Raw genomic sequence first — 25,368 nt, forward strand, 5'->3', positions numbered from 1 at the left:
TATATATATATATATATATATATATATATATATATATATATATATATATATATATATATATATATATATATATATATATATATATATATGTGTGTGTGTGTGTGTGTGTATATATGTATATATATATATATATATATATATATATATATATATATATATGTTTGTTTTTTCTGTTCTCTTTGACAAAACAGCTCGTCTTTTTTCAGTTGCCATCTGATGTCTTTAGAACGATGTTTTTAGGATCCGGTCGCCATGATTTTGTTGCTCATTTTGTACATTAGCATGATGCAGGTTCCTCCTCTACGGTTTCTCCTAAAATCATAATAATATAACAATAGTAATTATATAGTACATATTAAGGTCGCTGTGACTGGCTAAATGAAAGCATTATGTGCATAAATGAAATGGCTTCGTTAGCAGTTGAGGTTGCTGGCAATCCGCACTGAAAACTGTGGGTGGTGTCAAAACAAATTTCACCACATGCGCGTAGGCATGAGTTGAACAGGTGTTCCAAATACTTCATTTTCACCATTAACAGAGTGAGAGCAGAACCAAACGCTAACATTCATCACATTTTGTTTTTATCGTTTATCGTGATGTGTTGCCATACGAACTAATGTCACAGTGCTCTTTCGTGACAGGAGAGTTTGTATCATATACTTGGACTACTGAAGTTACTGGAGCCGTGTCTGTGCGCCTGGCTAGTTTTGTGGAAGGTCAGAGATAAAATTATGTAAGCGTGTACGAAAATGACATTCAATAAAGGCTTATGTACGTGCTGCTACATCAAATAAAACGTTTCAGATCCTAGACCAAGAACTGGTCTTTTGAAAAGACTTGTCTCAGACTATCGTTTAGGATTATTATCAGTGGTGCCAAGCAAATATTGTTATTTCTGTGACTAGTGACTGTTGCTAATTTGTCTTTCAGAATACCTACAAAGTACCTATTTGTCTATTTGTCGTTGCAGTTTATCTCTCACATCATTGTATTCGTACTACAGGCTGTGACCACTGTTTGTCTTGTGAGGTCAAATCCATTCCCAAGGAAAAAATACTTCATGTTTTGGCAAAATTCGGCATCATGCCCAAAGCTCAATACAAACGTGATGTGGTATAAATTCAAATAATAAAACATCTCTTACGAATTACTTAGATGAGAGCCTTTTTCTGTTGTCACATGTATGGTTTCCATTGCAACGAACTATGGGCGCCCGCACATAGGGGCAAGAGGGGCCACTTGACCCCCCCACCCCCGAAATCCTGGAAAAATGTATATATATATATATATATATATATATATATATATATATATAATATATATATATATTACTTTATTAAATTTAACTACATCACTTTGTTTTCCCTCCATTTTACAATATATTCTTACAGTTTCAGTAAACTGAAGTTATCATTAAGTATTGTATAATATTTGTGAAGGGTATATAACGGCGTTGTTCTTTCCAGAAATATTTTAATAACCTGAACAGTATTTGGAACAATTGAAAAAAGTCAATGTAACATTGTATTTTTTCCGTATCGCATTTTGCTTATCTTAATTGGGATCGCAGTTCCACTGCACACACACATACACATACACACACACACACACACACACACACATATATATAATATATATATATATATATATATATATATATATATATATATATATACATATATATATATATATATATATCTTATATATATGTATATTATATATAGATATATATTATATATATATATATATATATATATATATACATACATATATATATGTATGAATAATTATCACATCACAATCCGATCCGATCCATTTATATATCAATTCAAGCTACAAATGTCCTTTAATATCTAAATTCACTTTACCTCCCAAATGATATATTTTCATATATGTACCGAAGGGGAATTTTTTAATTGATTGGCTGATTGGATAGCGTCACTGACTGTCCTGATTTCGTCCCCGTCCACTTGGACGGTGGTTCGATCCCATGGAGGGACGAAATTATTATCAATTAAAAAATTCCCCTTCGGTACATATATGAAAATATATCATTTGGGAGGTAAAGTGAATTTAGATATTAAAGGACATTTGTAGCTTGAATTGATATATATATATATATATATATATATATATATATAATATATATATATATATATATATAATTTGTCCCCTCTTGAAAAATATGCTGAGGGCGCTCTACAACGAACGCGTGTTGCTTATGAAATCTAATGAAGCAAAAGTAAAACTTTTGAAGCTGCAGAGTTGTCAGCTGGGAAATTCATAGCAATTGAAATATTTGGTTGACTTATTTAGACTACCATTATGAAACTCCTCAGGACTTTTTTGAATTTCACCTTGATGGCACAAATGTAATGGCGCCATAACTTTTTTATTACAAATAAATTTTGAAGCCTTCTTGCTTACGTGGAATTTTTCATGATTGGCTTTTGTCGCTAGGAATTACAAAAGCCTAAACAAACGTTGTTTCTATTTGAACATCAGAGTATTGACTGACTGGTTTCCGCAAACTAGCGCAACAACTAGTACTATGATAAATAACGGGATAAATCTTCGGGATCTGCTCATTTCGTCACCATCTTTGGAACCCGTTTCGTCACCACATAAAAATATTAAAATGCAACAGTGTATAAATGTTGGTCAAACGGATTCATAAAATAGTTGTTTTGGAGGACAAAGTTTGTCTTATCATGTAGCATAATTTCAGCGGAACGCAACACCCCTAGAAATACTGTAGTGAACGGCCTCAGAAATAGAATCGAGGCAATAGATTAGATTGTCTCTCCATCTGTCCATTTCAGACGTTATGAAACATCGTTTCAGGCGAACCTGGCAGGTGCCACGAATATAATCAGAACGAGTGTGGCAGTCCCAACACTCGTTATCACCTACCCCCCTCCCCCCCCCCCCCCCCCCCCCCACCCTCCGCTCCTTCCATACTCCCTTCCCTTCCTTCTAATTAATTGTATGTAATTAATTGTATTATAAAAGTTGTTTTGGAGGACAAAAACAGTAGAACAGTTTATTAGTTTGCCTTACAATGTAGCATAATTTCAGCGGAACACTAAACCCATTCAAATATTAGGCTACTGCAATAACAGGTTGGCGGTGTATCATCGCAGTCTAAGGAAAGCGGAATTATTAGTGACGAAACACATTTCACAATGGAGTATTCTTGGTGACGAAAAGGGTTTTTGGTGATGAACGGGGTGGGTGACGAAATGGTATGTAAATACATGTAAATATATGATATTGTAATTGAATTTGTGAACTTGTTAACATTTCAAGTAGTTTGTAGCTATTTTTAGAGATCACAAGATGATTGTACGAATCTGTCAATTTGAATTGTTTCTGCATCCAGTTGATCCCACAACCCCTCTTCAATGGAGAGCAACACTAGGCAGTTGTGATTCCAAGTTCTCCTCAGAGCGAATTTCTTAGCCTTGTCTTTGTAAACGTTAGCTTTTAAACTGCTTTCATGCCTGTTTTCTCTAGGTGCTAGGAAGTCTTGTTGCCCATATCCAAACAAAGTATATATATATATATATATATATATATATATACTATATATATATATATATATATATGTATATATTATATATATATATATATATTTATATACATATATAAACATATATTATATATATATATATTTATATAACATATATAGATATATATTAGATATATATATATATAGGTATATACAAATATATATATATATATATATATATATATATATATATATATATATATCTATATACCATACATACTCTATATATATATATACTATATATATATATATATATAATCTATATACATATATATATATATATATATATATATATATATTTATATATATATATCATATAATATATATATTACATACATATAATATATATATATATATACTTATAATATATAGATATTATCATTGTGTGTTGTGTGTGGTGTGTGTGTGTAATATATATGTATGTATGTATATATATATATATTATATATATATATATATATATATATATATATATATATATATATATATATATATATATATATAATATATATATATATATGACAAATAATATTGCCAAGACCAAGAAGAACATTCTTTATCTAACGAGCTTCCGAGGTATAAAACCTCATCAACAGGCTGAAAAATTGGCAAGGATGAGAAATCACTAAAATTGCAATAAAATTAATTGTCTTGCTAAAACCTTCAGTAAAAACAAAATAAAACGAACAGCACATGCAAACTAAGAAATTAAACACAAATTACGAAAAAAACTATAAAAAAAACGCAAAACATATAAAAATAAAAAGGTGAAAGGTAAATTCCCTCGAACCTATATATGCAGGTTGCTTCATGGGTTATTGTGAAAAGACTTGGATGTCTGAATGCCCTAGTGTTTTCAAACCCTTCTATTATCGCAGGTACGTGAATAACACTTTCCTTATGTTTAAGGAACATTCACACGTAGATTTTTTTTTTGAATATTTCAAATCTCTTTTACTTGTGAGACAGAACAGGATAATAAGTTGTAATTTTTAGATGCTCAGGTATACAAAACTAGAGGCAAATTTGAAACCTTTGTTTATAGGAAAAGTACTTTTACTGGCTTGGGATTGAATTACCTCAGTTTTTCACCAAAGCTGTTTAAACGTATTTCAGTACTACGTACCATGATAATAGAACTTACAATGTTTGTTGTGATTTTAATTTATTTCATCAAGACATGACCTTCGTCCTGAATTATTTTCTGCAAATGCTTATCCCATATTTGTATTTTACAAAGTTCTGAGTAGTCTTCTATACGAGAAACTTTGTCCCAGTCCGGTGTACAGATATGTTCGTTCCACAGATTAAAAAGTCACATAGTATGAAATAGTCTCTTCATTTCGTAATACACAATCATGGGCCTATCAAGAATGACAATTATTCGGCCCAGAGAGACCAACAGAGTTCCTGTCTAAATGAAATACGACCCGCATTAAAATACATAAGAATATTAGTACATCTCATAAGTGAATCATTATAAATGAAATAACGAAGCAAATAATTCAGTGCATCAGTACATTACTATGAAATTAAGGGCCTCTGTAACACGGTTTTTTGGATTTTGCTACTTATCAAAGCATCGGAGGTAGCTGAAAGTTGACATATGTATATTTTACAACTACACACAAATTTTGTCAGCATTATCAATAACCTAAACCCGATAGTTTTAATTTTTATAGAGTAAAAATTATCTAGCCGACGACATGGCCAATGATTGCGAGCCAAGAGTCGAAAAACATTCATTACGTAAGCAAGGTAAACATCGTTTACGAAACGTTGCCCCGCCCATCCACTAGAAAGAAATCCATTCACCTTATTCCATCGGCTCTGAAACCCATAGTAGTCAAGAATGGCTAACAGGATTTCGAACTGTCCCCGTGGTTGCAAAACTGCATTTGTCTTACGACTTGCAACTTTATACAGTCAAGAGAAAGCCCGTGGCCATACTTACTATAGTCTGAATAGGTAATTATTCAGTTTCTAGTTTAAATCCAATGTTTATGGTCTGATTTGTATTTAGCGTAACGTGATTATAATACTTGTAATGTCATTCAGGATTTCGAATATTTCCATTAACTATTCACTATGCCACCAAGAGAGAGAGAGAGAGAGAGAAAGAGAGAGAGAGAGAGATTGTATGTAAACAGTCTTTATATAACTATTTTTGTTAAAATAAGATTTTTATCCAAAGTAAATACAAGCTTATATGTGCTAAAATCTCCAGCAGACCAAAGGATCATCCGATATAATTTTTTTTCGTCTTCTTTAGTCTGTACGACCATGTTGGGTATAAAGACTTTATGAATGGCGGAACGATACATAGATATGGGTGGGGTATCTGTGCTAGCGTAGTAATACTACTGTAGCAGTAGTGCCGCAAAATTAGTAATAGCAGCAATATACATGAATTAAACGTTTAGGCCAACTGCTGGAATCCCTGAGGATCATTTAGCACTACTCGAGAAATAAGTTTTTATAGCCAGAAGTTAGATTTTCTAATACAACAATGGCCATGATAGCCTTCATTGTTATCCTGAATTATAACGAGGCCAAAGTGGGTGGAGCCTCATGACGTCATCATTCTGACGATAATTATTGGTGAAGGTTTAAAGCCAAAATACAATACCGTCTTTTTTTTTTTTTTTTTTTTTTTGTAAATAGGTAGATAGCCGATAAATAAAATTGCTTGACATTGGATACAGCAGTTATCAAATCAAGCTTGTCTACTATGTCTTTGAAAATTACCAACTATTCCCTACATCTTGTCAATCTGATTGTGACCTATAAAGTAGATTATAATTTCTTAGGACACTTATTTTGGGAGTTAGACTAATAATCAAAGTGTTTTTGTATTTATTAACATATTTTGTTGGTTTGTTCATTATGACAATTATCAGTGGAGAGGATTCAGAGTTCTTAAAGGTGTACTGCTTTGCTTGTATTTAAATTTTTGTCATTGTTGCCAGAGGTATAGCCTTCGTTACGTATAGCCAATCATCCATCGAGAAAGAGGGAAGAAATGCTGTCATAAGTTACGTAACGAGTGCGTTCGAAACCTTATCTCTGAGTAAGTTGGCCCGTCTTCAAAAAAGGTCACTTTTACATTATAAGTACCAAATTTATTCAACCTACGTAATGCAGAATACAGTCAAAATTTATGTGTAGATATAATGTGTATTCTGAATAAGCGTTATATCTATGAAATGCATAGATAAAAAGTTATTGCCAAAAAACCGTGTTACAGAAGCCCTGAATCTCATAGTAGTAGAAAAGGTCGGAAGTGTTTAGACACTGAAAAAAGAGAGAGAAAAAAAAACAGGTTAGGGGAAAAGAATAAATTCCATTACTTCTCTATTTTTTTATTTAAGAGCAGATTTACAAAGTGAAAGTTGTATATAAACAAAGTGAATATTATTTACAATTAGAAACTTTTATAACCTATTCATTTATCAGAAAAAATATAATTAAAATAAATATTCTCATCTTTCAAAAATCTAATTTTTCTAAAAAGGAACCGTAATCATTCTTTACTCTATTGCCATGTATTAAATATAAATCTCTCCTGTAATTATTGATATTATTAATAAGTAACCTTATGATATCATCTGCAACCATATTCAAATCCTTTCTAGTACACCATATCGTATATATATAAGAACACAATAAAAATATACACACATTCCTCCTACAATTATCTTTGGTATTGAAGTCAAAATATAAACATTTCATATTGTTTTCCGGCTCAAAATTACAAATGTTTTTAAGTATATTTCTCAGCCATCTGAAAACTGGTTTTTTTTTTTTTTTTTTTTTTTTGGTTTTTTTTTTTTTTTTGTTTTTTTTTTTTTTTTTTGTTCTCTTACAATAATAAAAAAAAAGTGAACTGCTGGATACATTTAAAAAGTGAAGACGTTCTTTCACAGGTAGTACATCATGAAGATGCTTAAAGATAATCTCCTTTCCCACGAAACGGTCAATATCACAAAAATTCTTCCATATTACTTTCCAGTCAAATGAAGGATATTCATATACTACAGAGAGTTATGTTTTTGTTTAAATACTTCGGTAAACACTTTTTTTTAGATAACCTTGGAAAATTATGAACCTCCTTTAATTTAACTATGAACCTAATAATATAATTGTAATATGGTGTGGGATAGCAAAATATTTGTGGAGCTTTAAAGTCTTAAGTCAAAGAACTTACACAACCTAAAATAACAATAATGGAAAATTAAGCTCTGAGGACCCTCATTCAACATGACAGTTTTTAAAAAGGTATTAACAATAATAGCATTAGCTTTAGCTCTCACATCGACAACAGCTAAACCACCTTCAGTCCTACCTCTAGTCATTGTATAGGGCTCATGCCTTTGTATAATAAGGCGCCCTGTGAGGTTATGTTAGACCTGCGATAATTTTACGCTAAGTCGGTTGGTTATGACTTCCATACTCATTGGAGTGTCTTGGGTTTTGATGATAACTTACGAAGTCAGTATCTTCTTTGGTTATGACGACGGAGATGTTTTAACTCATGATGATAAATTCTAAGTACATTCAATATCTTCTTTCTGATGTGAGGTTTCTAGTAGAAAACACGAAGCACAAAAATATCTCTATTCTTTGAGATTACATGATGAGGATCGGATACAATTTGTACAGGTCTGCCAATGATGATGGCTGATTCAATTCTGACTACAATCTCGGTTACAAATCATAAAGGAAGCAGACAGTAGCTCGAACATACGAACATACACACAGATGACATAGATTACAAGTCACGTAGGCCGTTTGAGCTATAGGTCACAGTGGTTGTCTCAAGCAGGAAGTTTGGAATACAGTTTACAAAACAAATGAATGACCACAGGTGACGAAAAACTAGACACTGACTCATTACAACACGTCATCTTGGCCTACTTTATCGTATCTGGTCTGATCACATTCCTGCAAGCAAACTGGTTGACCTCTTGGGTCACTGGTTTTAATTAATCATAGTTTTAGTTTTTTATATATGGAATACCATTCCATATATTCTGCTTATGTAGCACTTACATAAATGTTCGGTCGGCTACAAAACCAACACTGAATATTACTCAAGCTTGACTTGCATTTGACTTATAGGAGTGTGATACAGACACTATGGTGAATGTATGTAGATATATAGAAAATACTTATAAGTAAAAAAAATTCATGGTGTACACAATACAGATTCATGTAATAAGATATAACACATATGCATATGATGATATTCGTAAATAATAATGATCACGTGATATATAATGATACAGTCTTTCACTTCAACTCATTAAGATACATATGCTACAGAAAATACTAATGTACTCCTGATAATTGCATAACTTAAAGATTAACATGATAAAAATCATATTTTAACTGATAAAAATCATATATGAAATTATAAAAATCATATATTTACTGATATATTAACTGATTTATTAATTGATATATTAACTGATATACTAACTGATTCATTAACCCATATACTAACTGATTCATTAACCCATATACTAACTGTAGTTATTGGTAAGATAAAAGGTAACAGATTGATTATAGGCTACCTGATTTATTAATACATATATATATTGATTCATATAATTACGATTAATATATGTGCACTATAATAAATTCCTAGTGCGTACACTCACAGATTCATTGATTCATTGATTAACTTTTATATTCTTCAAATAGGATATATTTTGATTCATAAACTGATTCTGTTATTTACTGATACTTTAGCTATGATAATTTATTATTTACTGGTCCTTTACTGATACTTTATATATGGAATACATAGCCAAGGGTGTACCCACTACACATTTAACTAGCGTTTCGAACTACTTTTCGTCCATTAACAAAGTTCCAGACAACCACCTATAGCCAAATGAAATGGCTAATTCCAAATGGTTAAAAACAAGGGGAAATTGCCTGGGCACGGTCCGACGTTCTATTTTGTGCTCATACTTGTTCTCTGCATCCTATGCCATACGAATACGTTTGCGATGAATAAAATCATCCCCAGCACAAGTCCTCCGCCTGCAAACGTAGAGTTGAATACCTCCTTGGTCGTAATTGTCGGAAGTATGTCCCTTTGTAGTCAATTCCGACAGCCGCCGGAGCATTCCACATTAAAAACGAGATTAACGACGGGATACAGGTGTCGGTCCAAGAAGTCCATGAAATAAGCTTGTTCACTTATGATGGTGCATATTCCCTTCACATTGTAGGCGGTTGTTACTTCACGGGTTTTGAAGTTGTAGACGATCTGTCCGAGCATGCGATGTGAAACTCTTGTACCGCAGGGTGTAACCAGGTTCCGCTAATCAGCCTGTAAGTGAAATTATACTTGTCACAGGGGCAAAGTAAATTCAGACAACATCAAAATATGGGAGGGAAAAAGCCGTTAAGGACTAGACTTAACCCACATGAATTCGCTGGTATTTTATGGAATTCAAAAGAGTCAGCTGTACAGACTTTTTTATCCATGGCATTATAACAGTGAGTGAACCTATCCAGGTCTCTGACGACCGTAAAATATCCATATTAACAGATATCAATACGAATCCCAAAGAAATTCGATATTACTGGTAGTAAGTTCTAGACAAAGAAGTGGGAAACGGAGCTATTTGTAAGATTGCCAGGCAACATAAGAGTCAAAGAGAATATTAATCATGATTCTGTAATTCTCTATGCTTACTGAAATTAAGCTGTGATAAAATCTGATCCTATGTGCCCCTAACAAAAGGTTCATATTCAATTTTCTCGCATGCATCCTCTGAGATTAAATTTTAGGCAGGAGATGCTACGAAAGAACCCACTATGTAACTAATTTCTATATAAACTTTGGGTTTTTCAAGAAAATGTGACATTTTCCCATGAATGTGATCTACTTGAATTGTAATAGGCTAATGTTGCAAGTAAATTTTTCATACCCATGACCTGATACTTCTTAAAATGTCTGTTTACCAATGTCATAAGCTGATTTATTGACTCTAATTGTCTATGAAGTTCAGAAAAAATTAATTCATTTTGATGTTATAGAAATTCTATTCGCTATTTTTGTTCATTAATTTTAAAACGATTGCGATTCCTTAACTAAACTTGCATTGCACCGCGGATAGACACTTCTACCTAACAACCTGCCTTGCCCGTGAGAAGTTCGTGCTAAGCATTCCTCTCCAGTTGGCTTGTTTTTTGCAAGCCCGAGACAACACACAGCCTGTGCAAGCGGATTATTGGGGTTAAAAGGAACAATGATGATTCAGCAAACAAGCCAGGCACGAGGCTGCGCTCAAGCTAGCTTTAAGAGTTACGTTACTTGCTTATATAAATACGACTTTAGTACTTTCAGTGATAGCCATGTAAAAATTAGATATTTTTTTTTGTTTTAATACTCCACCCACACAAGAAGAATGTCTGAAAAAAACAGTATCAAAATTGAACAATATAATATTAGTTTCATGTTGGAAACCTGCAAGATTGGTAAAAATATATGTAATTACTTGCGTTAAGTTAGGTATTCCTTATTCAAACTAATGAAAAGGGTTTCCATACAAATTTTATATATTATTTACCCTGTAAGATCCATATAGGATTATTCACATAGATATCCATTTTCACTTCTAGACTTCCTGACTTTAAAGCCCCCCCTTTTTTTTTTTTTTTTTTTTTTTACTATGAATATAAACCACCGGGACAGACAATATTCCAGTAGGTTTTGATATGTGCTTGAACTTTTAGTTTATTTGTCGTTAATATCCCTAGAATACTGAATGGACTACTAAACTAAAGCATTAAGTTAGAGTTCAAATCTTTACGCATATATATTTGGATATTTTATAAACACTTACTGCATATGGTTACGTTTTGCTTATTGGTTTTATTGTGATTCGTTTTTCATTACAATTTGTAACCCTTTCAACTTCTTATGGAGTGTATTATATCGACTCCACTTGTATCCATATTAATGGTTGGACTATATGTGGAAAAGTGTTCTAGCGGCGTACCATATAAGGCTACTTGCGGTATCATTTCTATAATTACAAGATATGAATGATAAAGTTATTTAAAACCCCGAGAACCGCTATAATCCAGTTCGGATCCAATATCACGAGTGTAACTCGTATGACATTGACACTTTCTTATTTATCCATTCTACCAAACCGATTGACTCTGAGTGATAAAATATGGTATTGGTTTTCTTAATGGAAAGGAATTCACACAACGAGTTAAGGAAATTATTATTGATTTACACCACCCGAGTCAGAGATTATCATGTGTTGAATTCCATGTTTACTGATGTAGTACTCATAATTATTCCTAGCGCACTCAATTGCAGTGTTTGTCTTTTAGTGCTATTAATTCTATATAACGTGTCAAGGCAACTATTAACACTAAGAGGTGTTTATTTCCTCGGTCAGACTCGTAACTCTGTTAATAATTCTACGTGTATTCTTTCAAGGATTGATTTGGTACGGGATAGGCCCCTAAACCAACAGGTGTCTTAGTGTGTCCCTTGTTTTCATGAAACGTGTGACAATTAGTTATGTGCTTTTTTATATCGGTAAGCACTGTAGGCCAGAAAAATAGTGATTTGGCTTTCTGTGACACAATAGAGAACCTTGGATAACCATGTAATGGATTGGAATGCAACCAGTTTAGGATGATTGGTATGAACGAGATTATTACTACTACCTGGTCGTTAGTCACCTGCTGTGTTCTTCGGGTTTTCCTAGTCACGGACCTACATATAATATTACATTTGATTACATAATTCTGCTACACATCCTTTAAATATACTTTTGCTTTGGGATTTCCGTTCGAAGCATTTATTGTTTTGCTTAGCTGCTGACCCTTGCTTTGTTCAGTTTGTAACAGTTCAGCGCTCCAACCCAGGTATTCAATGTTCACGATCTCTTGGGTTAATGAATTTTCTTGTTCAGATACGGTTTTAACAATAGGCACAGATGTTTCTATATATTTTAGTCCAACTAATGGTTCTTTGCAGTATGGTGCGGGATTGCGGGATAATGCATCAGCTATAATATTTGCTTTCCCAGGTAGATATCGTGTCTTGGCTCCAAAGACCTGAATGATCATTATGCCGCCAAGTTCCTTTAGGACTGTGATAAAAGCCTTTGAAAAACTCGGTAAGGGACTTATGGTCAGTAAGGACTTTAACAGGATAGCCGTAGATTGTGAACTTAAAATGTACTGGTGAGTTAACGATACCTAGCCCTTCCTTGCCTAATACTGCATATTTACTTTCAGAGGGCTTTAGTTTACGTGAATAAAAAGCTATAGGAAAGAACTGTTTATCATATTGCTAAAGTAGTACCCCTCTTACCCCTTGGTCCGAGGCGTCTGTTGCAATAAAAAAAAAATTCCTTATTTAAATCAGGGATTTTTAAGATAAGTGCGCTGCATAATTCCAATTTTAAGATATCGAACTCTTGTTGATGCTTTTCAGACCATAATAAATCTACGCCCTTCTTCGTAAGATCTGTTAAAGGAGCTGCTATGATTGAAGAGTTACATATTTACTTACGATTGTAATACCCACTACAGCGCAAAAGTGCTGTATCCCCCTTTTACGTTAATAGGTACCGGAAAGTTATGAATAGCCGACACCTTACCATGGACTACTTTAAGACCATGGCTAGACAAATAAAACCTAAATAAACATGTTCGGTTTTAAAAACTCACATTTAGATATTTTACTCTGAGATTATTTGTCTTTGTCTCTGTAGCACTAGCTCTAGTTTATGCGAATGTACTTCTAAGGTATTAGAAGTACATGTAGGGTATCTCCTTAAAAGTCTCCAAGCACTATATTAATCATTCTGGTGAATGTAATTGGGGCGCAACGTAAGCCAGAGGCACACGTAAAAATTGATAATGTCCCCTGAGTGTGCTGAAAGCAGTGTATGAGGTACACTCACATAGCTAATGGTATCTGGTGAAAGCCTTTAAGTAAGTCCAAGCTGGTGAAAAATTTATTCTGACCTAACAAAGATAAGATATCGTCGGTACATGGCACTAGAAAATGATTGGGAATCGTTTCCTTGTTTAAGCGACAGAAATCTACTCAGATACGCCAAGTCCGATCTTTTTAGGCATGACGTTTAAGGGAAAAATTATATGGGGTATTTGATTTCCTAATGACTCTTATTACTAACATTTTTTCAACTTAGTCATTTCTCTCTATTTTGAGATTTCATTGGGAGTCTATACAAAGGTACGTATATAGCTTTATGTTTGTCCTTAGACCGTATTTTGTGTTCAATGACATCTGTTTTCCCCCAGAGATCACTCACTAGTGGAGAAACATCCTGGTATTCAGGTAAAAGATAAAAAAATTTCTGCTGAATCACCTCTGCTTGAATGACTTTACTGATTTTACTTTAGATAGAATATAACTGTTTGGGCATGATCAAATTTAGCAACAGCAAAAAATGTGATATTTATAACTTCCATAGCGACGATATATATACAGGTTTTGTGGATTACTAGATTGGTATTAGGATGGTTACAGACTTCAATATTAACTTGTTGCTGTGAGTCAACAGTGTATAGTGGTTTGTTCACGGAAATCCATTATATTTCAGTGTCAGGAAGGATTCAAATTTCAGATCCCAGCAAAGTCTTTTACATGCGCTAAGACATTTGAGGGTGCATGCGTCTCGAGATTTTGCGTGCAAACTGCAACTGCGGGTGTGGGAGAATTCTGTTGGGTCGCTTGAACCGTGTCACGATTTATGAGACAAGTGATTGGTTCCTCTATATAAGTTATTATTTGATTAACTCTCTTTTTGTTCAAAACGGATTTTAATATGTTAGAAGGTTTATAGAATTTTCCTTTGATAAACACGCCTTATTTGGCAGGAGGCAAGATAATGTTTTGTATACCCATAGATGGATATCCTACAATTACACTAGATATAGATCTATGGTTTTTATAACTATAGAGGTCTCTGTTAGCGTGCGCTTACCCGCCCTGTACTGAAACTAAGTTACGCTACGACGATTAACTCTTTATTGCCAATTACTGAACCATACTCCGGACTTCTCAATAGGGAAGTTCGAACAACAAACAGTGAGTCCTTAAATACAGGATATTACTTGGACTAAAGGAATAAAAACAATGTAAATGGCTGATATTCTAATTATGTGGCACGTACAGTCGGGCATAATCCACCACTACTTATAATAACTTATTGTATTAAAATTACGAGAACCTGCTCTGATTACTTGATACGGTCATGTGATTCATAGGAAAATTCCTTTTTAATTCAAAAAGGTATTGGCATGAATGATCCAACATCACTCTCCCCCCTCCACTTTGCTTTGAAGACTCGGCAGATTTGACTGACCCTGACCGTTATGCTAGATGGCGCAGTAACAAAGTTTGCTGAAGCACAATTTGTTTGTTTCTGATTTTTAGGGCTACTGTTTACCTATTTCTTTTTATAACAATTAGAATTCTTCTCTTTATTATCATCGGCAATGTATTGTGTGTTTTTAGCATTATGTTGCTGTTAGTTACATATAAAGCAACGAACGTAAGAATAACTTAAACTCTTATGAACTGAGTGATTACTATTAAGACAGGTTATCTCTACGGCGTTATTATTAACTATATGTACTTGCTGTGGTTTACTTTCATCTTTTGCTAAAATTTGAAATAGTGAGGGATCCAGGTCAGCGCATTTAGACATATTTTGTTAATTGGTGTATATGAATGTTAAGTATGTTAACCTAATGAAAGTTTTTACAGACATGTTATTCCCTGCAATCCAGCCGTATTTTTTAAAGTAACTCAAAAAACTCAAGGCTAAAACTGCCATCGGGACCTTGCAAAGGAGCCTTTATTGTCCTGACCCAAAATAGTGTTACCTCTAATTTATCCAGATTTGTACGGGTGTTCCACTTGTTTTTGTGTGTTTTCTTATCACTACGGTACCTAACTACCCTATCCATGCATCTGTGTAAATACAGACGTCCACTGCGTAAACTCATATTCAATGTTTACTATGATTTGTTACGTACAGAATTAATAATCACCCAAAATGATAAAATTAACACAGTAGAACTTCTGGAAACAGAAACTCAAAGATAAAAACTCGCAGTAACAAAGTCCCAATTATGTAGATAATTTCTGTAAAAAAGTAATATTAAGAATGTCTCGTAACTTCAGCCACAGGAATAATGAAAATTCGACCTGCAAAGGAAACACTCAAAGTTACTCCAATGAATAAAAAAGGATTGTACTTAGCTTGATTTTGTGGGAAATCACGGTGTTTCAATACGGCCTTGGCCCTCCTTCTCTGTTTAGCGGATGACCCTGGTTTTTAGCTTGAGTTTCCCCCGTGCGTGTTGTTCATTTGTTGGATGATTCGAGTCCTTGAAGATCCGATGCTGCAGACGCATCCGGTTTGTTTCTTGAAGTGCTGGAAACGCTCAATAAACGATAATGTTTTCTTGAATGTTTCTAATGAGAGACATCTCTTAGGACGAAGATTGCGTTGCCGTAGGAAGCAGACACGTCAGGTTTGTTTCTTGAAGGTATGCACTGCTGAAGATGCTCACTAACGATGATACTAAGATGCTTGAAGAATCTCTTGCTTTTGCCATCGTTGACTTCTGATATGATACATTATTCATTATTCTGGTTATTCTTCGGAAGACGTTGAAGAGTTCTTGTTGTAGGCTGTCGCCAATGTATAGCTGCCACCAATTCTATAGGGCTCATGTCTTTGTATAATAAAGCGCCCTGTGAGGTTATGTTAGACCTGCGATAATTTTACGCTAAGTCGGTTGGTTATGACTGCCATACTCATTGGAGTGTCTTGGGTTTTGATGATAACTTACGAAGTCAGTATCTTCTTTGGTTATGACGACGGAGAGGCTTCAACTCATGATGATAAATTCTAAGTTCATTCAATATCTTCTTTCTGATGTGAGGTTTCTAGTAGAAAACACGAAATACAAAAATATCTCTATTCTTTGAGATTACATGATGAAGATCGGATACAATTTGTACAGGTCTGCCAATGATGATGGCTGATTCAATTCTGACTACAATCTCGGTTACAAATCATAAAGGAAGCAGACAGTAGCTCGAACATACGAACATACACACAGATGACATAGATTACAAGTCACGTAGGCCGTTTGAGCTATAGGTCACGGTGGTTGTCTCAAGCAGGAAGTTTGGAATACAGTTTACAAAACAAATGAATGACCACAGGTGACGGCAACTAGACACTGACTCATTACAACACGTCATCTCAGCCTACTTTATCGTATCTGGTCTGATCACATTCCTGCAAGCAAACTGGTTGACCTCTTGGGTCACTGGCTTTAATTAATCATAGTTTTAGTTTTTTATATATGGAATAACATTCCATATATTCTGCTTATGTAGCACGTACAATTGTAGATCGTTTAATTGGTTCATATCTACCACACCAAATACCTCAAAAAACTAGTCTCTCAACTCTGACGCCATAATTATGAGTTAAGGGATACACATGAGCAATATACCATACATTTGCCAGAATGCAGCATTTGCATATGACGTCCTCTGAAAAAGGTTCAATTTCCTTGCATGAAGCACTTTCAAATGGTTATCTATTTTACTTATGACATGTTCCCAATTATTCTTTAGACTTTCCTTATAATCATTACAATGATGGATACCTAGCGTGAACAAAGAAGTAACATTCTGCCTTATCCATGTAAGGGGCCAGCCCCTTTCAGTCTTCCAACCACTGATACTGACTAGTCTTGACTTTTCATTTCTATCAATTTTGCTATTTGTAGCTAACTCAAATTCCTGTATCCACTTCTCTTAAATTATCTTCTGTTGTGATTATTATATTATTATCATCAGCATAACCAACTGCTTTGAGAGTAGTGTGATCAGGTAAGACTAAGGGTTTCACATTAATATTTTCCTTAATTGCTATAAAGAACGATTCTTGATAGATTGCATATAACATCATGCTAAGTGGACATCCGTCCCTGACTGACCTTGCTATGGGGAAAAAGGAAGTTATATTATTATTTACATACATTGCACTTTCTATTTCATTATATAGCATACTTATTTTCCCCACAAATTTGTCTCCAAACCCTAGACACTTCAAAGATTTATACAAAAATTCTGTATTAATCATATCAAAGGCCTTATACCAGTCTAATTTAAGAAAGGCAGCGTCCATATCAGTAGAATTATCATAATACATAACATCCATGATCAACATATTGCATTGAACAATGCTTCGTCCTGGAATACAGCAAAACTGACTAGTATCTATCACTTTGTCTAACACTTCTTTCATACGAATAGCTAAAAGTTTAGAAATTATTTTACAATCAAAACAAAGGAGAGAAATTGGTCTTCAATTCTTCAGCTCTTTTTCGTCTCCGCCTTTATGAATAAGTGCAATGACCCCTTTCCTTTGCGAAACTGAAATCACCTTATTTCCCATTACATACTTTGCCAATGAAGAAAAACCATCCTGTTACATCCCAATTTTTTAAATAGAACTTCACTGGCAGACCATTGATTCCATGTGTACGATTCTTCTTAAAACTTTTGATAACTTTCAAAATTTACCCTTTTGAATAATCTTTATGCAACTCTTCCCTGTCACTGTCATCAAGCTTTATTTTTAAGAAGGATAAAATTGTTCTTGCATTTCATTATTAACTGCCCTGAACTATATTACTCAGAATAAAAGGAATTAACATAATTATTTATACTAGCCGAGGATTGAAGCTTATACCCTATATTATCTTTTAAACAAGCAATTACTTTCTTCACCATAAATTATTATTGTTTGGCTATTACAAATTTTGAAACTTTTCATCATTTTGAAAATTTAGCAAACGGGATCGAACTTTGATACCTTCTTCAAATTCGTCTCTTATATCCTCAATTTTCTTTTTCACATTATTGATTTCTAATGTGTTACGATTTCCGGTCTGATAAGAAGCCTCATACAAGTATCGTAATCTACTTTCTAACAAGTTTAACATACCAAATCTCTGTTGTTTCTTAAAAGAACATGCTTTCATATAGAACATTTTAACTTCCTTTTTAACCAGAAAATATCCCACCACAGTAATATATGAGCATATTCACCCCTTTTCCTCTGTAACTCAGTCCACGTTTGTTTAAAGTGTTCTTTGATTTTGGTGTCTTTTAGAACTGAACAATTCAGCTTCCAGTAAGATTTCCCTACTATGCATTTCTTGGCCGTGTCCAATTGATTTTCGCTGATAAAATCCTACCAAAAAATCGGATATGGGTCACATTTTGGAAATAGGTATTTGAAGCCACAGCCTAATTGGCAAAAATATGCAATAATGTCTAATGTGAATAATAAAGGCACTTACCAGAGTAAATCTAAGAAATTGAAAGGGTAACTTAGCTAAATTTAGACGCACCCAGAGAGAGACTATGTAGACGTCATTACTGAAGACCCTCCCACTCATTGATACTCTATTGTAGTATGACGTAGTTACTAGACACTCCAGTCGTATAGCCACTTTATGAATGAAGACACACAAATAGCTACCCTATACACTTCTTCCCTCATATCTATAATATATAATATTTATAATTATATTTTATATATTATATATATATGATATATATAATATATATTTGTATAGTTATATATGTATATATATATATATATTTAATATATATATATATATATATATATATTTATAGATATTATATATATATATAGATATATATATATATATATATATAGAGAGAGAGAGAGAGAGAGAGAGGAGAGAGAGAGAGGAGAGAGAGAGAGAGACGAGAGAGAAGAGGAGAAGATAGAGAGAGACAGAAGTGTATAGGGTAGCTGTTGCGTGTCTTCATTCATAAAGTGGCTATACGACTGGAGTGTCTAGTAACTACGTCATACTACAGTCTACAGTAGAGTATCAATGAGTGGGAGGGCCTTCAGTAATGACGTCTACATAGTCATTATATATATATATATATATATATATATATATATATATATATATATATATATAATGAATATATATATATATATATATATATATATACATATATATATTTCCTTTAAACATAACTACATTGAAGTGCAATATGATACTCATAATTCATAGTCTAAGCACTTGGGCTATAACATAAATTTTATAATCCATTAATCCAATTATTCTGCTGAACTGCATTAAAACTGAAATGTGAAATAAACTTATACAAAGATTAAAATATAAAACTATGTAAACGCATATGTTGTTGTTTGTTTAAGATTAAGACAGAACTTGTTCGAATCTGAGTCTTGCTCATTGAGCAGACCATAAGTAAAGAAGTTTCGTTACAAATACAGAAATCAATATTTCTACATGAGTAAAGGGAAAAAAAAAAGAAAATAGAGAACACACAACCAAAATAATTTTCACCATCGTCATCATCCAGGTATAGGTCTTCTATATCCTCGTCATCGTTGTCTAAGTTTATAATGATAGGTCCAACAGGCTCTTGAATGTTGTCCATTGACCAATACCCATCCTCAAAGGCTCGAGATCGTTTCACTGCAGACCCCCAAACACTTTCAGTGGCCAAAAGGTTGGCTTCCTCCAGTCTTGCCTGCAAGTCTGCCCGGGTGATTCGCTGTAAAGATGAACGCACATGACGTTTCATTCACGCCCATACTTGCTCAATGGCATTGAGCTCTGGGTGGGCAGGTGGCAGACGCACCACCTCGTGGCCCCACTCACGAATTATGTTGTCCACGATGTATTGTGGTTTTGGCCTGTTCTGTTGACATATGAGCAACAGCTCAGGTCTTGTGGCACCGTCTGGGGCAGGGATTCGGCGACTCTGAAGCCAGGTAATAAGGTCTGCTTTCTTGGTAGCCGTGGTAGGACACCGACACTCGTCTAATAGCTGGCTGTGATAAGGTGCGTTGTCGAGCACCAACACTGATGGTTCAGGCAGCAATGGTAGAAGCTGCGTTGTTAACCAGCGTATGAACAGCTCGCCTGTCATTTCTCCGTGGTAATCGCCGCTTGTACTCTTTGCAGGATAACAAAGGAAAGAGCCTTCAATAAATCCATTTGCAGTGCCAGCTGCTACCACCACGAAGCGCTCTCCCTCGCCAGGTGGTACCTGTCGGCTATGCGTGGCACTGGTAGCAGGTGGTGCGGTGTCCACCCACTCTCTGTTGTGGCTCATTCTGGTGGTGAACCACGTCTCATCGACATATACTATCTCCCTTCCATCTTCTCGATGGCGCTTCAGAGCCCGGAGAGCCCCGATCCGTCGGCAAACTACATCAATGGACTCTTTTGCAAGATACATCTTTCGTTGAGACGTTTTATATCTGAATCCCATATCTTGCAGGAGCCGCCACACCGCTATCTCGGAGGTTGTTTCAGGGATTATGGTGGCTGTCTTCAAATCTGTCATCAGGGTTCTAACAGTAAATACTTGCTTTGCAGCAAATATCTCGTGAACAAACCGACGAATGGCACCCACTGTAAAATTATCAAAGACTTGTGGTATAGGAAATACTTCGCCAGCAGACTCATGTGAGATCACTGATCTGTTACGGTGAACAATCTTCTTCACAGAAAGCGACGTGATACCCATGAAATTTGCCACACAGTAGTAGGGCCTGTGTGGACAAAGACCAGTATTTAGCCAGTGAATAAAAATATATTATATGTTATACTTTGTTTTCTCTACGCACACGTTCATGCAAAGAAATTGATAATATTATAAGTCATAATAATCACATTAATATTCGTCACAGTTATTATCATTATTGTTGTTATTAATATAATCATCATTATTGTTATTATTCATACTTCGACATCAAGGAAGAGTATGAGTAGAATATTTAGAGATATATAAATGCTTTACATATATGAACTTAGACATATATAGTACATACATGCACATAAACATAATTTATAAATGAAGCTTTATATATAAATGTGTGTGTGTGTGTGTAAGTACAGTGTATATATATATATATATATATATATATATACACTGTATATAGATATGATATATTTTTAATATATATCTATATATATATGTAATATATATATATATATATACACTGTACTTACACACACACACACACATTTATATATAAAGCTTCATTTATAAATTATGTTTATGTGCATGTATGTACTATATATGTCTAAGTTCATATATGTAAAGCATTTATATATCTCTAAATATTCTACTCATACTCTTCCTTGATGTCGAATTATGAATAATAACAATAATGATGATTATATTAATAACAACAATAATGATAATAACTGTGACGAATATTAATGTGATTATTATGACTTATAATATTATAAATTTCTTTGCATGAACGTGTGCGTAGAGAAAACAAAGTATAACATATAATATATTTTTCTATTCACTGGCTAAATAACTGGTCTTTGTCCACACAGGCCCTACTACCGTATGGCAAATTTCTATATATATATATATATATATATATATATATATATATATATATATATATATATATATATAAGGAGATCAGTAGAATAGGTAAATTGTTAAATATGGTTGATGAAGCTAGTCAGTGAGATAGTTTGCAGTCAAGAAAAAATCTGTCATCTCTTATTGTTATTGTGAAAATTTAGAAATACATTAATATAAACAAAATATTTTTATATCTCATTTTTTTTTCCAAACTCGTCATTCAAGTATGACCCCTATAAAATTTAATTTAGGCTTCCTGTCTGAATCATTTGGTGTTTGTGCATGATCTGTTATCCACTTACCTGTTAATATTAATCATATGACGCATGCGGTTCTTTTCTTTATTGCATACTGCAAAAACACGCAGCACGAAAGCAGTCTTGCAGCCACGAGGACAATTTGCCAGGCCTGCCATAAGTGAAGCACCAGACAGCAGTCACGTTGAACAGATTGGCTTTGACGTATGAATGCTCTGCTGTCCTCCTCCTGTTATCAGCGTGTTTACTATTGCGAATGGAAAGTTTACTGGGTATTACGTCTGATGTCATAGTACACGTCACAACTAGCCTCTCTCTGGGGGCGTCTAAATTTAGCTAAGTTACCCTTTCAATTTCTTAGATTTACTCTGGTAAATGCCTTTATTATTCACATTAGACATTACTGCATATTTTTGCCAATTAGGCTGTGGCTTCAAATACCTACGTATTTCCAAAATGTGACCCATATCCGATGTTTTGGTAGGATTTTATCAACGAAAATCAATTGGACACGGCCCTGAAATGCATAGTAACTATACTATAACAGGTAATCTTATATCGCAGAGGAAACAAGTGTGGTCTGAAAACCACAATGGAACAGTTTTAGTTTCTGTGACACTATTTTTGTCTATCTGCATATAAATCCTGTCCAAAAGCGCAGCATAGTTCCCCCTAACAAAAGTGTACTCAGGTTTACCTATTACGGATGTTATGGACATCCTTTATCTTCTGAGCATCAACAATATTCTTCAAACCATTCGAAAACAAGATTTTTTATGGATGTGGAGAGTCCTTATCATTAATGATGCAATTCCAATCTTCCCCAAAAATCGCCTTATCACAATTATTCTGTATCATAGTCTTGACGTTGGATGTAAATACACACTTTCAATTACTACATCTATCTTCTTACTAACTAGTTCTGCAGTCTCTCCCTTAATATTGATAGTTGGATTTAAAATGATTTTATAAAACCTCTCCAAAAAAACCAAGAGAAACTATGGACTTCACATTATGTCCTTGCAGTAACAGTATATGTATCTTATTATAATAAATGAATGAGTGTAGTTTAGTCTGCTTGTTAAAACTAGACAAACCATTAATATTAAGGGCTGCAATACGTAGGAAGATAATTTTTTTCATAAATGATCATAAACATTATTGCTAATCAACCAAGTTATCTGTAAACATAGGGGCATCTTCGGCACGAATTTCAGTTCCTGTATATTCTAGATATTCATCGTCTTCCCCCACCCCCCACCCCCCAACAGAAACTTGTCATCAGTAGTCCGTTTAACATTGCCCTCAGTATGGAGAACTGCTATAAGCCTCTTCAGAGCGCCATTTTCTATCTCTTCTCACAAATTCCCTCATAACATTGCTTAACTTGAATTATTTTTTCATGATAAAACTATTTCTCTAGTAAATGTGTTAATGTTTAGAACTTTATTTTACTCATATATATTTATGTATAATAAAGAAATTCCCCATAGAGCAAATTTAACTTTTACGCAAGGGAAAATACTGAAATATTGTTCTTTTCAGCGAAGACTTGTTTTAAGTTAATACATTAGAAATGTGTGCCATAAAAAATCATACACAATAGCATACTTAAACACACACACACACATTCACAATATAACAACATAATATCGTGCTCACCAAGGGAAATAAAAGGCGCGGCAACTCCCAAAACCTACGTCAGCACGCAGTTGCCTAGTGTAAATTATGGCAACACTCCCGATTTTTTTTTTTTTTTTTTTTTTTTTGAGAGGTTGTTTAAAGTAAAATGTAATAAACATAACAAGCAGTTTGAGTTACCATGGTAGTAATTGTTTATTTTGTATTGGGTATGTGTAAAGCTCTATTTTGATAACAATGAAAGCGACTTACGCATTGTTTGTTTGTCAGAGAGAGAGAGAGAGAGAGAGAGAGAGAGAGAGAGAGAGAGAGAGAGAGAGAGAGAGAGGATAACCTTTTTATGAAATATTCTATGAAATGTCTATAATCATTACGTAATTCCATGATAAGAATTTTCTATATTTTTTGCACATTCCTACAAAAGGTGGTGGTGGTGGTGCATGGTTTCGGTTTTGGTATAGTGCGTATTATAAAGGAAACAAAAGCAAAAATAAGATAAAGTAAAAACCCTTATCTCAAATTACCCCTAGGTCGTAACTGTCCTTTTGCTCAAATAGACTGGACCTTTTAATTTCAGAGTTGCTCTTTATTAAGAGGATGAAACCGGAATTAAACAACAACTCGTCCGGTAGTCTGCTAGCTATCGTGTCATTTCATAAAAGGTACACAAGTGGGTCGTTAGCCATTTTACTTTGAGTGAGGTAGTTTGTTTATCTTTCACCTGTTTTCATTTTTATTGTATATATTTTGCCTTTGTTTTAGTTTTTTTCGTAACTCATGAATGACCCTTGTTTTGATGATGATGAAATGTGATTTTGTAGCTGCCAAATTGTATCAGGCGGACACCATTATTCTTTATGGAAATAGAGGAAGTTGATTTTTTTCTTTGTTTTCTTATTGACCAGTGTAAACTGCATATAAAGGAACACAATTATTCAATTCGCAGTCATTTCGAATTCATTTTTTTGGCTAAAATCTGTAATAATGGGAGTGTGAGGTCGCAATATGACAGAACTGAGTACTAACTGATTTATTATGGTGTTTGTTGGTTTAGATTTAGCTGGCCTTATGCCAGCACGGGCTCTTGCTCCTAGAGCAGCCGTAATTCAAGATGAAGAGAATATGAGATGCTTAGGATATGAAACTTTATTAGTGATATATACATGGATGGGTGTCTGGTCAATTCGTCGCCAGTTAATTTGACCCTATCAATTCGTTGTCGGGCAATTCGTCCCCAAGTCAATTCGTCGTTGGTCAGTTCGTCGCATCTACATACTCACATGCCTATTTAGGCTGGAGCGACAGCTCTAAGAAGGAAAAGTAAATATTGAAAATATGCTTGAACCGTTATTTGTTGACGGTTACTTAAAAGG

General features: G+C 34.0%; 1 protein-coding gene and 1 pseudogene across 2 annotated transcripts in view; one reads left to right on the forward strand and one right to left on the reverse strand.

Moving 5' to 3' along the window:
* Positions 1-551: 551 nt before the first annotated feature.
* LOC135224539 (uncharacterized) overlaps positions 552-25,368 on the forward strand; it is a 102,481-nt gene continuing 77,664 nt past the window's right edge. For both annotated transcript variants that reach the window (XM_064263611.1, XM_064263612.1), the window contains exon 1: positions 552-716. The gene's annotated coding sequence lies outside the window, so the exon portion shown is untranslated. The remainder of the gene's footprint in view (positions 717-25,368) is intronic.
* Positions 20,197-22,512, reverse strand: LOC135224811 (uncharacterized; annotated as a pseudogene).

Source organism: Macrobrachium nipponense, chromosome 12, assembly GCF_015104395.2.
Source record: "Macrobrachium nipponense isolate FS-2020 chromosome 12, ASM1510439v2, whole genome shotgun sequence".
Classification (NCBI taxonomy): Eukaryota; Metazoa; Arthropoda; class Malacostraca; order Decapoda; family Palaemonidae; genus Macrobrachium; species Macrobrachium nipponense.